Here is a 20814-nt window from a genome sequence, read left to right on the forward strand (position 1 = left end):
TCACAAGCTATCTGGAGATGCGTGTTCTGAAGTTTCGAGAGTCCTGAGGAAAATGAAACTTCTTGTCATTGATGAAGTAAGCATGGTGTCAAATATAATGCTTGCTTTTGTGCATTTGAGAATGCAAGAAATTCTTAGAACAGACTATGATGTCTTATTTGGAGGAAAACATATTATTGTTTTTGGAGATCTTCTACAGTTGACTCCAGTGAAAGGACGATTCAGAAAAGGGGGTGGTGATGAACAGAGTGTCTGAATTAAGCAGACCACTCTTACCCAGTCCAAAGATCAGGGCTTGATCCATCACCGTTATTTATCTCACTGCCCCATCCCAGCTCAGAACTTGGCTATATGCAAATTAGTCTGTCCCTGGCCCAGTGCATCATGGGAACAGGGCAGACCAAACTACCAAGCCAATTCTTCACCAGAAAGGAGACAAGCTACCGGGGACCGGTTTCTGGCATTTCAGCCTCTTCGGCCCGGCTTGCTTGAATCCTGATGGAGCAGTGAGAGAGGGACTCATGTCTGAGTATCACAAGCTATCTGGAGATGCGTGTTCTGAAGTTTCGAGAGTCCTGAGGAAAATGAAACTTCTTGTCATTGATGAAGTAAGCATGGTGTCAAATATAATGCTTGCTTTTGTGCATTTGAGAATGCAAGAAATTCTTAGAACAGACTATGATGTCTTATTTGGAGGAAAACATATTATTGTTTTTGGAGATCTTCTACAGTTGACTCCAGTGAAAGGACAGCCTGTGTTCAAAATGCTCACACATGAAGATACCAGGAAGTGCTTAGGAAGCATTGGAAACATTAATATATGGTTAAACTTCAAATATGCAGAACTGCTTCAAAATATGCGGCAGGCAAAGGATGAAGATTATAAAAATATTTTACAAGATGTAAGGATTGGAAAAGTAAGTCAGCAAGGGAAAGAAGCTTTACATGGACGGTTAATTTCAAATTTGTACCCAAATGAAAACATTCTTCCAGAGAATATTTTAAAGAAAATTAACGAGAGGAAATCTGCCACATGTTTGATGCCAACTCTGAAAGAATGTTCCATGTTCAACAACAAAATGTTAAATTTAGAAAATGAATAGATAGTGAAACTGGAAGCTACAGATAAAATAGAGCATATGGGAGCAACAATTGTTTTGTCTGAAAATTTGAAATCAAAATTGGATTCATTAGAGAAGAGTATATCTAAAACTGCTGGTTTTGAAAAGACTCTGAATGTGTGTTTGAATTGTCGTGTCATTTTGAGAAAGAATTTAAATGTTGAAAGAGGTCTGGTAAATGGAGCAATGGGTCATGTTGTTGGTTTTGTGAATTACAAAAATAGAGATGGAATTGAAATTTTAAAAATTAAGTTTGATGGCATTGATGAAATAGAACAAATTTGTCGTTGTTCAGCTAGATTTTTGCTCGTGAAAGACTTATATGTTCGCCGAAAACAGTTTCCTATTTGTTTGGCATATGCGGTGACAATTCATAAATCTCAAAGTTTAAGTGTAGATAGTGCTTAAATGAACATTGGAAGTTCTGTGTTTAAAGAGGGTATGGCATATGTGGCTTTATCACGAGTCAGAACTTTATCAGGATTGTACTTGATTGAGTGTGATGAAACAAAGATTTGTGCTGATCTAGATTGTGTTAAAGAATACAATAGGTTAAGAAGAGAGTATGCTCCACATTTGCCTCAATATCCTCTGATTGAAAAACGTGTGGTAGGCCGAAAAAGAAGAAATTAGAGTAATTGCAGTGAGGTAGTAGCAAAAAGACAAAAAGTAGATAAAACTGTAATTGTAAGGAGAAGGAAAAAGGATTCTGTTGAGGATGTTGTTGGATTTCAGTTTGAAAACAGTTCTGGTGTCAACTGCTATGCTAATGTAGTAGTTAATGTTGTTTTTTTTCTTCAAAATTTACAAAAACAGATTGTCGAAAATCGGGAACAAACAATGTGCTGTTTATTGAATTCTGTGTTAGAGAAATGTAGTAGTGATAGAGCAAAAATAGAAAGTGTTTCAGAAATTAGAAATCTTCTAGACATATGTTCAGGTCAAAATCAATTTTCACAGAATATTCAGCAGGATTGTCAAGAATTTTTAATGTATATGTTTGATGTATTGCAAGATGAAGGAGTAGATATAAAAAATCTTTTTAACCTTTCTTATCAATGGCAACATGACTGTGATAACTGTGCTTCATCAAGTACTACTAGAATAGACTCTGAAAGATTTATATATTTGACTTTACCAGACTGCAAATCAGTGCCTTTTAATAATCTAGTTAAAGCAGCGGATCACAATATGGTGTGTACCCAATGTAAGTCTGCAATGCTGTCCACATTATTTCTACAAAATTATGGTCACTATGTTATTTTAATGTTCCAACGATGTAGACCTGATGGAACTAAATTGACAACTTCTATTAAAAATGTTGTGGCTTCTCAGTTATCGATATCAGGAAGTACCTTTGCAACTGTAGCTATTATTTTTCATGACGGTCCTTCTACAACATCAGGGCATTACACATGCTATTTAAAAACTTCTAAAGGTTGGACCCAATGTAACGACACTCATTTGACTTTCAAACAACGTTTGCCTTTTGGCTTTATAAATTCATACCTAGTGTTTTTACAGCCAAAATTTAGGTAAAGGTAATTGGCCTATGAAGACGGGAGGAGTACTGATATATACTCATACATCTGACACTATTTGGCCAAATGGAAAGGTGCAGGAATGAGTAAAGAGTCATGACTTAAAAAAAGGAGTATATGAAAATATTGAAAATATTTCAGATGTTCTTGGAGTTTTTCTTCTAGAAAGTCGATGAAATGGATTTTTTACTGAACAGCAAAATACTTTGCAATGAGAAAAGGACCTCCATGATATACTATTTGGCCTCAAGGAAAAGTAAGGCAATCAAAGATTAGTGTACATTTGTCATTTGTCAGTATCTAAGTTTTTTTTAAAAACACAATCTTTTAGATTGTGTTTTTTTTTTCCCGCTGTCATATGATGAGTAATTTGAACTCACTGTTTTAAGTGAAATTCAATATATTTTGAGAACAGCAAAAATAAACTATGTAACATGTTGTACAAGTTATTCTATACTTTGGATTGTGTCAATTAAATTGTATTCCCATTCTCTGACACTCACTTTCCTTTTTCCATCCACTTTGAGCTCTTTTAACTCACTTATAATGTATTTCTCTGACTCTCTGTAACCCCTGTTCTTTTACTCCACTTCTTTGACAAGCCCTCATTCTCATTTCAACTGTCTGCATCCCCTCTCTCCCTTGCATAACTTTTCAGCTTTCAGTCTCTCTGTTTTATTTCCCTTTTCCGTATTTTCCTCCTTTGCTCTTTTAGTAATTCCTGTTTACTCACTCAGCAGTATTATCGCACTCTATCACTATAAATCACCCACTCTCCCTCGCTTATCTTTGTTTGCTCCTTACTTTTGACCTTTTCTATCTATTTTTCATTCACTACTTCTATGTCCTCAGAGCCTCACTCTCCTTGTGTTATGTTCACTTGTGTTTATCTACCTTCTATCATTTCTTTTACGACAACTTCACTGCTCCTCTCTCATCGTTCTTCATCCCATTTCTTTTACTCTAGTTCCATTACTATCCCTCATTTCCTTTCTTTCAATGTCCTTCTCTTTACTTTCATCACCAAATTATTTTCTCTCAGTACCACTGTTTTAGTCGTCTTCTCCTCTCTTTCCTTTTCTCACTCATTGTACTCCACCTCACTCAGTTTTTCTCTTAGTGTGTCTCTCTACTAACGTCCTCACTCCATTTCCCTCAATCGTTGAATATTATCATCTCTCCCTTCATCCTTTCATTCTATGAGTGTTCTTCACTTACTCTCAGTTATCTTCTATTCCTCATTCCTCTAAATGCATCCTTAATTAGACTGTTTTCTGTCTCAGGCATTATCTTTTTACTTACTACTGTTTCCTGATTTAGTTTTGGTAACTCACATTGTTTTAGTATCTTTCTTACCTTCATTTCATTTCTCTGTTCTTCTCTCTCTTTTTCTCAGTGAATCTATATGCCTTACTCTTTGTAATTTGCTCTCCTTCTATTTATTTTTCCCTCTTTTTGTCCTTCTACCTTAGTTTATTTCCCTTTCTGTGCTCTTCACTCTAACTTTATTTCTAAATAGAGCGTTATGATTTTTAACCTCTTCATTTGGATCTTTTAATTTGAAATACATATTTTACTAATTATAACTTATTTTTTCTTCTCTCTTTCACAGATACAAAGTGTAGTTAAAAAATGTATTTATTATATGGTAAGTATGACTAAAAAAATGTAGTTTGTGATCACCCTTTGCTTTAAGCTCACTAACATTTTCTTAATCTACCACACTTCTGTGTCTTTACTCTGCTTCACTCACTTATTCTTATTCTACATGTTTACTCCCCTTTTCCGATTTCCCATCTCATATTCAACTTCATTCGAACCCTATTCTTTACTTCACTTACCCTCTGTTCCCTTCCTTTGCTTCTTCACTCATTCTCTTTTTCTTAATTATTTACCTTACTCCTACACATACACCTCATCCCCCTCCCAACACATACACACACCTCTAACATACATCCCACACACACACCACACACATACCTCATACACACAAAAAAACCTCCCACACACACTCCTCAAAAACACACACACATTCCATACACACACATACATCCCACACATATACCCCCACACCCACACACCCCTGACACATATCTCACACACCCTCACCTCTACCCACACCGAAACACCCCACACAGCCACAACCACAGAAACACCTTACACACCGACACCCCGACCTACACCCACTGACTCCCTATAACTCACACAAACTGCATTATTTATCTTTGTTTGCTATTTCACTCAAACCCATTCAGGTACTGTTACCTTTATTTTCTCTGTCCTTTGTGTTTGTCACTCCCCATCTCTTATCCTAATTCAATTTTTTACTCTCTTTCACCCCTCTTTACTTATACTAACTGGTCTTTTCTTACCCTCCCTCACCGTTCTTCATTTATCCCAGTTACGCCACTACCGTTCATTCTCAATTTTTTTCTGTCCTATCTTTTTCTTTCAACACCCACTCACATTCTCCCACTATCTCTAGTTTAGTGTTCTTCCTCTCTCTTCCCTTCTTTTGCTCCTTTAGTGATTTTACTTTTCTCATTTTCACCCTATTACACTTTGTCTGTTTTTAACTATGTAGTAAACAATTCCTCTGTGTTTCTCCCTCTAGCTCTCTTTATCTTAACATTACTCTCTTTGTGTTCTTCCCTCATGCTAACTCCTTCATTAATTTTTTTTCTTTTTTTTTTTGGTGCGCTCCCCGGTGCGCGCCCCGGTGCACGTACCGGTACGCGTACCCTGCAGAAAAAAGATTGACACAGATTCTTTAAAAATATAGGTTTATTTTTATAAAGTAAAGGTAGTTCTAAAAAGAACTTTTTTTTCTTCTTTTTGTTGTTTTATTTTTTTTTATGTTTTCTTGAACATTTTGTACTTTTTTTGGCTTTTCTGAACACTTTTATATTTTTTTTGTATTTGTTTATGGAATGAATGAATGAATGAATGAATGAATGAATAACTTTATTGTGTGGTTACTTAAAACCATTACATTAAAACCAAGGTATAAAATTACAGAAGTTAAAAAAACCACAAAGTTTCTGTAGGCAAGCATTTGTAAGAAGTTCCCAAAGTTCATAAGGACACACGCGGCCGTGGACCTGTGGGGGCCACCAGGTGTCCCACGACAAAGTCTCTATTTCTGCGTGGCCTTGGCAGCTATCAGCTCGAGCCGAGTCTGTTGTATAAATTTTTTTATGGGGAGAAACAAAAAGCAGGGAATTGTAAATGGCTCAACTGGAGCATGAAAAAAATCAGGAAAAATTAGGGTTTTTTTGGACACTTATGGTTATCACCAGAAACCATGATAAGTTCAATGCTTTGCTCACCATAAGCAAGTAACTTGTTACAATATTTGCATAAAATGTTGTAATCATTAAACTTTGGTTGGATAGTAGCCAATGTATCTTTTGCCCCTGAACCCGATGGAGTGGGTTCTTTTGATGTTTAGCGTCGAGACGTTGATGGGGGTAGTTTACTGCAGAGGTCCCTTAACTCTGCATTAGAGTAGTTGTTTGGATGCCAACGCATCATGTGGCGAATCATCGTATGATTCCCGAAGGAATACTTTTTGTTAGGGTTCCCCCTGGATAGCTCAGCACCACAAATTAGGCAAGTCACCTTTGCTGCGTTGACTTTTTTAAAACCCCTTGGGAGTTTGTAGAACTGCCATACAAAGTGCTCTTTGGGTTTGTAGGGCTGTTTATCTTCTGGCAGGAACTCCCTTGTCTGTGCCTCCTCTTCCTCATCCTCCTCCTCTTCCTGTTCACCACCAATATAATCTTCTGGTGGTCTTTTTGATGGTGGTGGTGGTGGGGCAGCGTCGCGTAAGCGAATCGAGACGTTGCTCGATCGTATGCGATCGCGTGCTTCCGGGTGCGCTTACGCAGTGCGTCATATGACGCATCACGCGACTACGCGAAACGTCATGATGTTGTTTTCGTTCGCGGGAATAGCGCTCTCGGGACGCTCCCCGGTACGCGCCCCGGGGCGCTCCGTAGCATTGCGCTCACCCGTACGTTCACCGGTATGCGCCCCGGGGCGCGTGCCAAGGCAAACAATAAAAAAATATATATATTCACACAATTTAAAATTTGTTATAAAAATTATTACTTTCATACCTATAGATATTTGCTATTAAAAACCTATGAAATTCACTGAAAAAAACATAGGTTTCACACCAGTCATAGTTAGGAATTAGCATTTAAAAAACCTATTAAATTCACTGAAAAAACCATAGGTTTTACACCAGTTATAGTTAGCTGGAAGTTTTACTTGCATAAAACCATTGAAATTCTCACGTTATAGTTAGTTGGACTCACTATAACTTGCGCGTGCAATGCACTGCTGATGACGTCACATATTACATCACTCATGACATGGTCAGTGACATCACTCATGACATCACTGATGACACCATCCTAGTGACAGAGTGACCCCTCTCCTTTCACTGTAATGTAACCCTTGAACATATATTATAAAATAGAAACTAAATTTTTCAAAAAAATGGAGATACCCATATCAGTTACAACAACCAATTAAGTAATTCCACTATCTATATACACATCCACTCATTCACCAACAGTTCTATGTAGTCACTCATACATATACTCACTCATCATATGTAGTGATACACCTATATATCCTGTTACACACCGACAGTCATCCAAAAGTTACTCACACACATACTCACACATGCAAATAAACTATTGAACATCCATTTATTTCTATATACAGCTATACACACACTACCACCTTACTTCTAAGAAAACATATATATATTTACTCTGTTAAACAATCACTTATAGAAAAACATACTTATTTAAACAGGAACTCTTACAATGCCTCAGTCTCACATATACTCACTTATATATATTAATATTCACATATAGTAGATTAAAACATATGTAGTTATTGATAAAGACACTAGTGAGACAGTCATTCACTAACTAACACACACACATACACACTCATCCACCCATACAGTCCTGCACATATGCTGTCTTCAAAACACATACAAAGAGAGAGTCAGTCATTCATGCTTCTATGTGCTAAGTAATACCCCCACCAAACCATATAGACACTCATACTGATATTAAAAAAAACATCTAATAACCCATATACATACAAATTTAGCTACTCACCAACCCATGCAGCCACTTTTAAACAAACTGAAACACTAATACATATATTTAAATATTTAAATATTACTCACTAATATATGTATTCACTAATATATTCAATAACATATACATATATAACATATATTTATTTTTCAGAAAGACACACATTCACTGGATGGTATCATCAGTGATGTCATGAGCGATGTCACTGACCATGTCATGAGTGATGTAATATGTGACGTCATCAGCAGTGCATTGCACGCGCAAGTTATAGTGAGTCCAACTAACTATAACGTGGGAATTTCAATGGTTTTATGCGAGTAAAACTTCCAGCTAACTATAACTGGTGTAAAACCTATGGTTTTTTCAGTGAATATATATATATATATATATATATATATATATATATATATATATATATATATATTCACAAAAAAACATAGGTTTCAAGTATGTTATAGTTAAGAATTAGCATTTAAAAAACCTTAGAAATTCACTGAAAAAAACAATAGGTTTCAGGGGCGTTATATGTCCGATACCACCAGGTTCCACCCAACACTGCAGGAGCAAGGATATACCCAGTCCACTACCCCCATCCTGGCAGTAAACACTGGGATCAGCACAGCGAACTCGCCGCCAGAACACAGGGAAAGGGTGGGGATAAAAGGGGAAAAAGAACACAAGGAAACCACGCCTGGGCAGTCTTTCCAAACACTATGGGTAAGTAGCTGCTTCTGTACCTACCAAAGAATAAACAGAGAATCAGATCATGTCAATGTACATAACTCTTGGACATGCATCAACAGGCACTGCGTGGAGCATAATCCAACACATCCTTACGAGAATTAGGAGCCTTTATCGCCCCTTCCACATCCATGAAAGAAGTCCACAATTCACGTACATAGGCAGTGTCCAAGGTGAAGAGGATATTCTCCAAAGTCCAATACATGTATCCTGTAGAGCAGGAAATACCAGGGGAAAAAAGTCTCACAACATAAAACTCCCTCACCCTGCAGATTAGGAAAAACTCCCCGTAAAAGAAACAACACCATGGCCACGTATACAAAAAAACGCAACCGGGATACTAAGGGAAATATAAAACGCACCAAAAATCACAAAACCACATGGATGGGTTGTAGATATCCAGGAAGTGCTCGACGTAATCCACATCAAAGGAAACAGACATGTAGCCACGTATCTGAGAGTCTCGTGCTGTGAACCCAAAAAGAAAGCCAGGAACAGAACAAAGAAGCAAAATCCAGGAAAGGAAAAAGACAAAAATCACATCCCAGCAAAGACTGGTGCCCACAAGCCTGCAGGCAGGCAATCTGGAAAACGATACAAAAACGATCCAAGACAGCAGTAGAGACAGGAACCAATGGCGAAGTCCTTCCTGGTAACCGGACCAGGAAAAGAAACCAAGCAACGAGGATTGGCTGCAGGCTGTTTTATACCCCCAGAAGCGCACCAATTGGATGTGCTAACTCAGCTGACCTGTCCATGCATGTCCAGAGAATGAGGGCGGGGAAGAAGGTAAGTCGTTGCCTATTTCCTAACATTATAGTTAGCTGGACTTTTCACTCATACAAAACCATTGAAATGCCTCCGTTATAGTTAGTTGTACTAACTGTAACTTGCGCGCCCGCAATCCACTGCTGATGATGTCACATATTAAATCATTCATGACATTGTCAGTGACATCACTGATGACATCTCAAATGATATCACTGATGACATCATCCAGTGAATATGGTTTGCTTCCATAATTAAATAAGTATTATATATAGGAATTGAAGTCTGAGTAAATGTATAAGTGACTGGATGGACAATTTAGTAGCACTTTAATTGACTGTCTAAGTCCCTAATTTAAAGTGTCTCACTAAATATAAGGAATAGTGATTTAACTGTGTGAATATCTGTATCACTCTGTCTCTTGTTGTGTAAACTATTGCATAAGTTGATGACTAGCTATTTGAAACTTTATATTAGTTATTAATTAGTTAAGTGAGTGTTTGTATGGCATAGTAAATGTGTATGTGGTTGGGTGGGAGGTGTGTGTGACTGTTCAAAGATGTGTAAATAGTTGATTTAGTAGATACATGAGGTTAAGACTGTATGTGGACACAGTTGTTTCGGTGAGTGAGTCTCTTTATGGGTGTGTTGATGATTAAATACATTTCTCAATGATACATGTCCAAGATAGTAGAAATATAAAAGCAGTGTCTGTGACAGTTGTTCTACATAAATAAGTATACATAACAGTCAGACATTGTCTGAATGACTGTATGGAAAACTTTATACTTGTAATACTGATTTTATAACACACTAAGTATGAGTTAGTATCTATATGAATAAATAAAGTGGTGTTTGTAAGAGTGTGTAGCTGAGTAAATGTAAGTCTAATGAATTATTTGCATAAGTGAGTAGGATGACTATATACAGGGCGGTGGGTGACATTTGAAAGTGGTGGTGCGCAAAGTAATTAGCATCCAGCACCATAGCGAGCGAGCGCAGCGAGCGAGCCCGAACCCCAAAAGGGGTGTTTGGGGGGATAACCCCCCCCACGAAAATTTTGACAAAAAAGAAGACAAATCGTGCATTTTCAAGCAAATTTGAGAAAGCAGGAAGGTTAATAAAGCAATTGTGAAAGTGCAGTTATTACATTAATAGATGGCATAACATAGGTAGCTGCTTATTCAGTATAACCACAGAGCTTCATACATTCCGTCCTATTACGCTCAGGTGCTGAATTCAGACTATAAGACTTTCATGAAAATCTCAGCTCTAAGAGTAGAAGTTGCTCAGCAGTTGGGAAACAGCCTTCACAAGCATTGGGAAAATGAGAGGCAATTACTTGAAAGCTAACTGAAAGCAATGCATCAAGTAGTAACTTAAAGCAATGCATCCAGCAAAACTGTGCATGCAGTCAACCATACAAAAGTAAACTAAAGCAAGTGTGAACCTGTGAACCTTCACTTTGAAAGCAGGGTGCTAGTCAACAGGCCAGTCACATACATTTAAACTGAAGAAGAGTACACCTCAGCATGCAGGCACCAACATAAAAGCACCAAGCAAGTCAAACAGTTTAATGAAAGAAAAATTAAAGCAATACATCCAGCAAACTAGACAGTGACTCAAAAAGTAAACTGAAGCAAGTGCACACTGAAAGGAATGCGCAGTCATTAGTCAGACATTCACATAAAAGCAACTTACCAAGACACCTAATCAATTACATGGGAAAAAACTTGAGCCAATGCATCCAGAAAACCAGACCAGCACACCAAAGCATCCCATCACTGATAGGATGGCAGCTGTGCTCTTAGGGTCACCCCTCAGTTTTTTGGCAGGGTTGAGCACCCCCCACTTTTATGCCCTGTGTGTCTGAAGGGGAGACAGGCAAAAGGGGTCATAATGGGACATCTGGCATAGCCACTTTGTAATCGAGGTCACCCACCCAGCTCAAGACTGAGTTACAGGCTGATCCTAAATCTTTAAACAACCACAAGGGTCTCCAGCTAGTTGGTTCTTGAGCCAAAAGAGTCCTCAGCTCACTGGGAGTCTTTACATCGCGCCTGAGATGACATGACAATGTCCCTTAATCCGGAGCAACTGTGGGGACTGGTCTGGGTCTGGATCTGGATCTGACTTGGTACGAGCAGGATACAAAAAGTAACGGGTAGGTGGTAACCCACTTCAAGTGAAGGAGCTGTAAGGAACCTAAGCGCACTGGTGTTGATACCACTAACAGGGCAGCTCTGGCTTTCTCAGGGTGGGTGTCAGCTGTGTGATGAAACCAGCATGTGAAGCAGTTACCTCAAACAAACTAAAACCAATGCACTCATCAAGACAAGGATTTATATGAAATCAAATAGAAAACCACCATCAAGCCAGGTAGTCACCTAAAGGCACATTGAAGTGACTGCACACTATGGGAAGTGCACTTCACCAGCCAGCCTATTACACTAAAGGAAAATAAAAGCAATGCTCCCAGTAAACAAGACAACATAAATTGAAAATGTTTCCCCGCAGGACCAACAGTCACAAAAAGTAAAGAAACAGAACGAAGTCAGAGGCACTCCAGGAATCCAGGTAGTCACACAAAATCATAACTGATTGAGCAAACTGTGTACTGAAAACTATTGCAAATAAGACAATTATATCAGAACAAACTAGTCACAGGAAAACAAACGCATGCACCCATCAAGCCGGGCATCACAAGTCAGCAAACTGAATCCAATTAAACCAGCAATACTTGGTGTCACCCAAAAGCAAAGTATAAAGTGCACTTCAGCACCCGAGATGCAATATGTACACACAAGGTAGTGGCACTCTTACCTGCAATAGGCGTACTTTTTGCCCTTCTTGCCCTGGACGGTTTTCGGGGAGTCGTTGGAAGCGGGGGAATGCTGCAGGAAGTAGTTCATGCGGGCTTTCCAATCTTTCAAACTAAAAAGGAAGAATAAAAAGGCACATTAAAAACATGTCCCTCTTGGCAAAAGCGAAACAAGTGTGACAACGAACTACAGAAGCATGCACAAAGAATGACAGGGGTCACAGTGGGGGATGGGCATGCACAAGATCACATGGCGCGGCCGCAGCGCTGGAAGCAGCGTGCATCTAATTTTCACACACCCACTCACTCGCGCTCTCAGACACCTCGGACTTTTCTAGTCGATTCCAGAGCCAAGTATGCGGCACAAGCTTGAAAGAACCACCACAATCCCGGAAGTGACCTTTACACCAAGGTGCGGTGAAGGCGTCTCAATGTAAAGCTGATAATCGCTTTCCTGCATTCTACATATCATCGCGTATTTACAGACGTTTATGTTAACCCTTTGTTCGGCTCATTTATCGGGCACTGATGGGATTTTGGGAAGGAAGGCAATGTACCCAGATGTGGGTATTGGTCGCAAAAGATATACTCGCCCCCCTTAGTAAAAAAAGGAAATCTTCCTAAGTACAGAAGAACGAACCTCTTAGTCAGCCCTTTGGGGCGCTTCAAATCGATCTGCACTTGCATATTTCTGCAGCAGATGTATTAACCCGCTGAGCTAAATAAAAGGGGATTTCACACCAATTTAAGTGCACTGGCGAGAAAAAAAAACACCTTTCTGTTACAATGTTCTTTAGGACGACTTTGGAAATCATACAAATTCTGCTTTTCGCAGTCAACGACTAATCGATTCCATTATCATTTTAATTACATAAAAATAACTAGTTATACAGCCGCCATCGAATGCCGGGGTAGCCTAGCCAACAAGGATGCTACATTGAGGACGGTAGTCGGAACAACTGGATACTCGCAGTGAAGCGCGCCAATGAATGGCCAGGGGTAGTAGGCGCTATATAAATGCAATTCCCAGTTTCCCTCGTAATACAATAGGTACTATCCTGGGATTCGGCAGAACTCCCTTCCCATCCAAAACTGTTTAATATACATTTGCAACAGAGGTCAACTGACAGCAAACATGACGTACATATAAACACTGCGCAGACAGGGCTTACAGACAACTCTCGCCAGCAGTTCTGCAAACAAGAACACACCAAGCCCAGACTACTGCATGTGATCACTTTCAGATGCTGGTAACATTCCTACTCCCATGGGTCCCGCTGCCCCTGTTCCTTTAACCCTACTGCAAGACCCACCTCCTGCCTCACAACACATGGATTTGATCAACCTCATCGCTGGTACACACATCTGCAAATTTATTTTTGCACTGCCATGTTGAAAGGCCCTGAAACGCTCTACCATAAAAATGTTGGGTATGGGGTGCGGTAGCTACAACAGCATGATGTGTGCTGAGAAGGTTCAATGGAAGAGACGCAGTAACATGTACTTGGCATATAACTCGGCACGTAACTCAAAGCACATCAACATATACATTTACAGTTCTGTGCACATTGAGATAGATATGCCCCAAATCACATAATGTCAAAATGGAATCTGGACCCATGTCTTGCTCAAACCAGCAGCTTTGTAGTCGCATCAAGTCGGGGCAATGGCATGACCTGGAAGTCCGTGCCCTCGTACCCAGTATTAGCGTTGCCAATATTCTGCAACTCTTTGATAACTCTAAGCCACCAGCTAGCAGCACATTTGTTAAGGTCAGCTGTTTTCATTTGGCCGCTTTAATAGGGTTTGAGTAAACGTTGACCTGTAGCAGCGGACACGAGGAATCGCGCAAACGGCTATTGAGGGGAGCATGTGGTTTTCACCTTTAAGGAGGTGAAGCACAAGCATGCCTACAGAATGGTGGCTTAATCACCTGGTGTAAGAGGAAAGCGCTTTGAGGCATTCGGATCAAAGCCATTTTTGTAAACGTATCATCTGTGTACGTTCAAAATGCCAGCTTTTATCTATGAGCAGACATAATCACTTATTCTTTAAAGTCAAATTAATATTTTTTCACTCCCCTGAGATGTTGGTCATATTATAAACATGGACATACCACAGTGTAGAAGAAACCTATTTTTTCAGTGTAATAACCATAATTTCCTTTTATTAAAGCGCTTCATACCGCCCTTGTGCTGTTTCTAAGCCGCTGTAAATACCAGCTGTTGCCATTACCCAGTTTAGTAATACTGTATTACTCACTTAATTTTTGTGCAACTAAAAGCAAACTGTATGTTGTCAAACAAACAACCTTATGTACTAAAATTTGCTCACATGCCCTATGGTAATTGTTAGGATTGGTAGAAAGAAATGATTTTTAAACCACGCTGTTAAAATCTGGCAGAAGTCTGCCAAGAGGCTCTGTACTATATATGAGATATACTATATAATATATATTCATTATTATCTAGAGGGAACATGTACTAAAACCCCTAAAGAAAGAAACCTGTGTTGTTATTTCTGCTGTCATTTCAATCATCATGTATCAGACATAAAATGCAGTGACCGAGGAAGCGGATTGATTTTACAGTGTGCTTTCCTCCACCCGTCCTAACATGTCGGTAATGGAAGATCCTCACGTGGGCTCCAGATAATCATGTTTTATCGCTGCAGAGAGCAGGCATCCGAGTGATGGCTGCCTGAACCCCAGCCGGATCAATAGCCAGCAGACAGGTCATCGAACGGGTGGCTGAGTCAGCCTTGCAGGTTTGAAATCATGCCATCCAAATCATCTCATCTCAGCAGCAGTCTTTTATTCACCAAGCAGTCCTGACAGCCCAGCCCGTGTACAACAGGCGCTACATAGGGTAGAAAGTTCTTATCCATGGAACTGCCTCGCAACAACGGACATCAGGAATATCTGTAAATGTTGGCAACGAAGGTGACTGTGGACAGTACGAACAAAACAGGCTCCAGACAAACTGACCACCAATCCCAACAAGCAGACACACGAGCTACGAAGCGTCTTGTAACACACTGTTTGCTACCTTGCACATTTTGTTTGCTTTAGATACTTGCACCCGGCCACCATTGCCTACGTAACGTTTGTTCTTGTGCTGGAGTGTCTGCCTTTTATTGCAGTATTATACTTCTACTTGTATTTTGTACGTTTTTGTAACCTGCACACATCACTTTTATTTCTCCTGTAATGCACCGATTGCTACCTCATGTATTTTGGTCGCTCACTAGTGTCACTTTTGATCCATGTAAGACTTAATGTTTGCTTTTATATTTTGTTACTCGTGTATCATTATTGGTCCTTTTGTGAAGCGCTCTGACACCTTCGGGTAAAGTCCGCGCTATATAAAATTGCATAAATAAATAAATGTAAAAAGCCGGGTCAGCGCCAAAGCGATGGTGCATGCAGGGAGCAGTTCTTCATCATCCGCCGGACACTTACATGGAACCTAGTCATTATTATCGTCTAGCCTTTGCGAGCATCAATACCATCCTTTCCTGTTTTATTGCGTTTAAGAGAGGCGCAGCCGTTTTTTTTTTGCTGAGCGCAGGGAATTTGTGGCCCGACGTGTTCATTTATTGACACTTAGTTTGTGTGACCTTTTCCGTCTCCGTGGCTGACTGACATAGAAGGCCGGCGTCTTCTGAGCTATGGGATTCTAATGAATAGGAGGGCCGAGCAGATAATGAAAGTCGCTGAACATTAACTTTCAATTTTATGAGTGTCTAAATGCTGCAGAGGAGATGAATAACTGGCTCTTCCTGCACTTTCCCTTTCTCGCTGTACAAAACGAAGCACTTAATTCTGCGGTACAATGGACGACGGGCTCGAGCAGCTTACACAACAGGCTGTACGTTATGGCTTTAAAAAGCATTGGTAAATGCATTAGGTTTTGGAAATACAACATTTTTTACAAGTCATCCTGAAAAAAAAAACAATAACGGGAGAAAGGTTCCCAAAGTTTTCTTACCGCGGCGCCGACATCCTAGCAGTGCGTGCGTCAGACAGTGTGTGTGCCACCCCCAAGCGCGGCATCCAATGGGATGCTGCACCGGTGGACCAGCCAATCCTGATTGGCTAGCGTGTCATATTTACTGCTCGCCCTGTCGCCCTCTGTAAACCCGGGCTGTGGCAGGCGAACAGCACCCCTGGGTCCCGCTGGGGACCTTACAGTGCGCATGCTTGGGAAAGTTTTCAACTTTCCCAAGCATGAGCGCACTATAAGTTCCCCAGCGGGACTGCCCACCACGGTCTGCTGCAGCCTGAGTGTCTGTCACTCAAGTTGCAGCAGGCCACACCCCCCTGCGCATTCCCGGCGGCTGATTGTTCAGCGCAATGTCTTTTATTTAGATAGGCCGGCGGCCGCGATGCGTCCATGGTGGCTGGTGGGGCTACGCCCCTACGCCCCAATGGACGCACCGCTGCTGCCTGGTGGGAAATGTCAATATAAGTCTATAAGTATATTTAATAGTGTTATAATTATCTTTGTCAGCATGTATGAATAAATGTATACGTAAGTGTTTAGATGTGTGTGTAGATCTACAAAGCAGTGAGTGGGTTTTTAGAAAGTTATGTTGGTGTGTCATTCTTTTAAAAATGGTACTCTATATTTTTTAGTGAGTGATGAAAAGTTATACTAGTGTATCATCATAGCAGATTGTCATGTGGATGATGTCATCAGTGGTGCCATCATTGATGTCATTTGAGATGTCATCAGTGATGTCATCAGTGATGTCACTGACCATGTCATGAATGATGTAATATGTGACATCATCAGCAGTGGATTGCGGGCGCGCAAGTTACAAATAGTACAACTAACTATAAAGGAGGAATTTCAATGGTTTTGTATGAGTGAAAAGTCCAGCTAACTATAACACCCCTGAAGGGGGCGCTAGAGAGCGCACAAGCAGAATGGCCGCACTCATGTGAGGCTCCTGCCGCCTGGAAACAAACTCCGGCATTTATCCTGATTAACCGACTCCTTTGCCCGTCCCAACCACTCACGGAGGCAGAGAACACCCATATGCCGCCTCGGTGAAAGTTTCAACGCTCTACGCCGTTCCGATGCAAAGTTGTGACCAGCGGAGTTTTGACCGGAGGCTGTGCTGGTGCTACTCTGGACACGCTATTGGGGCCTGCGATCTACGACAGACCGCGGCGTACCATGAGGCGCACGGGTCTCTGGAGGCGAGCCCCGGGAGAGTGAGCTCCTCTCGGCGCCGTTTGGAAACCGGAGACCGGGAGACTACGGAGGGATAATATTCAATATCACTGGCCACGGTGCCGTCTACCTATCCCGAAATTGAGGTTTGTGTGGCGAGCGAGGGAAGGCTGTACGCTGGGCGAGACAGGCTGCCTAGAAGGGGGACTAATAGACTGCTGAAGCCCGTAACAGGGCGTCGAGACATTTGCATGGCCTGCAGACCCCGCGGCATAGATTGAAAGGGCTAGAGCCCCCCCCCCCGCTCCTGGACATTTTGAAGCGGACTTTGATTACGGAGTGCCCCTACCTGAGTACGAGGCGGCTCCCCTACTGTGAGGATTGGGCCCGTCGGGGAGATCTGTCTGCGCCTCCTGGTGGGATCCCTGGTCTTCACTGTGATACGAGCGGTGGAGTGGGACGCCTACCGCTGCACGGACGGCCAAGTATACCTCCGCTCTCACTGCACCTTATAAAAGGAACAATTGCCCGCAGATAGTCACGCCTGGACACCCGGCGCGACAGGCCATTGATTACGGCGCAATCACTTCAGGAGCTGCCTGCTCACGCTACGGAGGTCACAAAACTGTGCTCCACTGTGAGACCTACCGAAGTTGGCCGCACAGTATTGGGTTGCCCCATGTTGCTCCCATGTTCCTGCTCTCCCTAGCCAGAGTTATGAGGGGCTGATTACTACACTGAGAAGGCAGATTGCATTTGATACTTGGGACTGCAGAAGACCACTCGAGTCATTCCCTGTCTCCCTGGAAAGCGGTGCTGGGAATTGATAACAGATTCGCCGACCTCCCATCGCTGCCTAACTAGCCTTGCTTGCTACGGGGCTTGCTACAGGGCTGTACGGTGCTGTGCTCGCTTCGCAAAGGGGAGTGCTTTGAACATATTCACTAATCAACATTTTGAACTGCCATAAATTACCCAGGCGCCTTAACGTGTTGACGGCTGAAGCACCAGAGCACGTGGCTCTTACGCATGAGTACGAACTCCTGCCCTCACCGGGAAGAGCGGGAGCAGCGACTCTCACCCACCGCGGCCAGTCCCTACAAGAGACCCACAATGGGCAAACCTGACAATCGGCAGCCCAAACTCACCTTCGACTCCACCACATCAAAGAAAGGGCTGCGAAGCGCACAAGACGCAGGGACCTCTCAGAGCCCTTCGACGACTGGAATGGGTCCTAACTCCGCCACGTCAGAAATGCAACAGATGATGCAAGAAATGAGGCAAGGGTTTGCCACGATAGTAGACAAAGTCGACCGGATGTCATCAAGAATGGACGCTATGGTGCAGAAAATGGATGTTCAGGAAGAACGCATCACTGCAACTGAAAGGCGGATATCGGAAAATGACGACACCACAGCCTCACATACAGCACAACTCTCAAGAATGGACAACGTCCTCAGACTTATTGCTGCGAAGAATGAGGAGTTGGAAGCGCGCAGCCGCCGAAATAACATACGCGTAATAGGTGTGCCGGAATCCACCAACACGGGGCGCATGGAAGACTACGTGGAAAAAATACTCCTCGCTGCGATTGGACCTGATGCGTTTTCCAAACAATTTATCGTCGAAAGAGCGCACCGATCGCTTGGTCCGCAGCCTAAGCCTGGAGCCCCTCCACGACCCATCATTGCGAGGCTCCTAAATTACCGTGATCGTGATACTGCGTTGCGAGCGGCACGCACCAATCAAAGCCTCACATGTGAAGGTGTCAATTTTTTCATCTACCCAGACTTCACGCCTATAGTGCAGGAACAACAACGCAAATTCCTGGAAGTCAAGAAAAAGCTCCGTAAGCTACAAGTGGACTATGCGCTGCTGTACCCGGCGAGACTGAGAGTGACGCATCAAGCTAAGCAACACTTCTTCACAAATCCACAACAGGTGGAAGACTTTCTGAAGGCCTTGAGACGAGACCGTGCTGGGAATAGACGCAATGGCGAGGAGAGACAGGAAGATTTCCACTCGGCGGATGAGGATGAGTAGTGTGGGGCCCTGTTCATCGGGGTACTGAGCTATCCCATTGATTTTGGCAAAAGGCCCACTGGAGAGATTCATATGGGAGAAGACACGGTTGCTGCTCGAGTGTCCCATGGACGGGTACTGGATTGTTGGTGGTAACATATTCCAGGCACCCCCCCCCCTTCCCCTGAATACGCCCGAATGAGGCCGAACAGGACGAAGGGCGAGGTGTAGGGGGTGGCTATGTGCGCACCTAAGACGTACTCCACAGGGTATACCCCAATGTACTTGTTGACTCAAATACAAATGTTGGGTTGTTTTGAAGTTGTTACGGGAGGAGGGAGGGATGGGGCTACTGGCAAGTTGGGGATGCTTCAGTGGGTGGGGGGTGGTATTGAGCCTTTTGAGAGGAATTGGTCTTTTTGTGCTATCGTTCCTAATGCGGTGGATTTACCATCGACACTGTATGAAGCTGATTACTTGGGGCACGAACTCCGACGTTTGAGAACAGGAATGCATACCATGTGCTGTAATTTAGACTTGCCCGCTGATATGATTTGGTTTATGCTATGGGACTTGATGCGCACAAGGTCTTTGCAGTGGAGGGAGGGCGGGATGTATGACCTTGCATGATATTGGATAGGGCTTATCGCATTGACAGAGGCTTTTGTTTCTGGGTTTCTGGGGTTGTTCCAGAGGGGGGGAGGGAAAGAATGTTTGTTTACACTTTACGTTCTAATCTTGAGCGCAATGATTATCGAAGAGATACTACACCTTGATCCGATAGGATTTTGTAATAACGAGGGGCGAGAAAGCATTCTCGCAGTGCATTTTGTACACATAAGCACTGTGTTGTAAGGTGGAAGGTACATAGGACCAGAGGTAGCCAAGTATTTCAATGTAGAGGTTTATTAGTCAAGTTCCAAGATAGTAGTTACAGGTTCCAGGCTAATTCAAGAGCTGGTTCAAAGCTGGAACAGAGCCCCACCAGGAGCTGCATCTTCGCTGCTCAGCCCACTCTCACCAACTGTCATTCTTCCCATCCACCATGCACACCAACATTCCACGCAGTCATCACTCATACCAAGGTTCCATACATACACACATACACACTGGCTGAGCAGCATAAATGTAAGTACAACATATCCTCTCTCTTTATGGAAACAATCAACAAAGATTAGTTTTAACTCTAAGAGAGAGCAACATTTGTCTGTAAACAAAATGATACAACATTGCAAACAGATCAATTTAACTATAAAGAAGAATGAAAGTGGAAAGAATTGTGAAGCAGGGCAAGATGAGTAAATATTGCAGAAGAACGAAGAAGGAAATGAAAAGTATAGAAAACCAGCAAGGAAAGAGTGCAAGCAGGAAGATATAGCTAGGCACATCCCCTTCCCTTGGGAACATCATGAAGAAAATATAAAATGCAATAAGTAAGTAACATACTCATAGTGTGTGAGAATAGAAGAAAAGTAGAAATAAAGAAGCTGTAAA

Source organism: Lissotriton helveticus, chromosome 12 (assembly GCF_964261635.1).
Source record: "Lissotriton helveticus chromosome 12, aLisHel1.1, whole genome shotgun sequence".
NCBI lineage: Eukaryota > Metazoa > Chordata > Amphibia > Caudata > Salamandridae > Lissotriton > Lissotriton helveticus.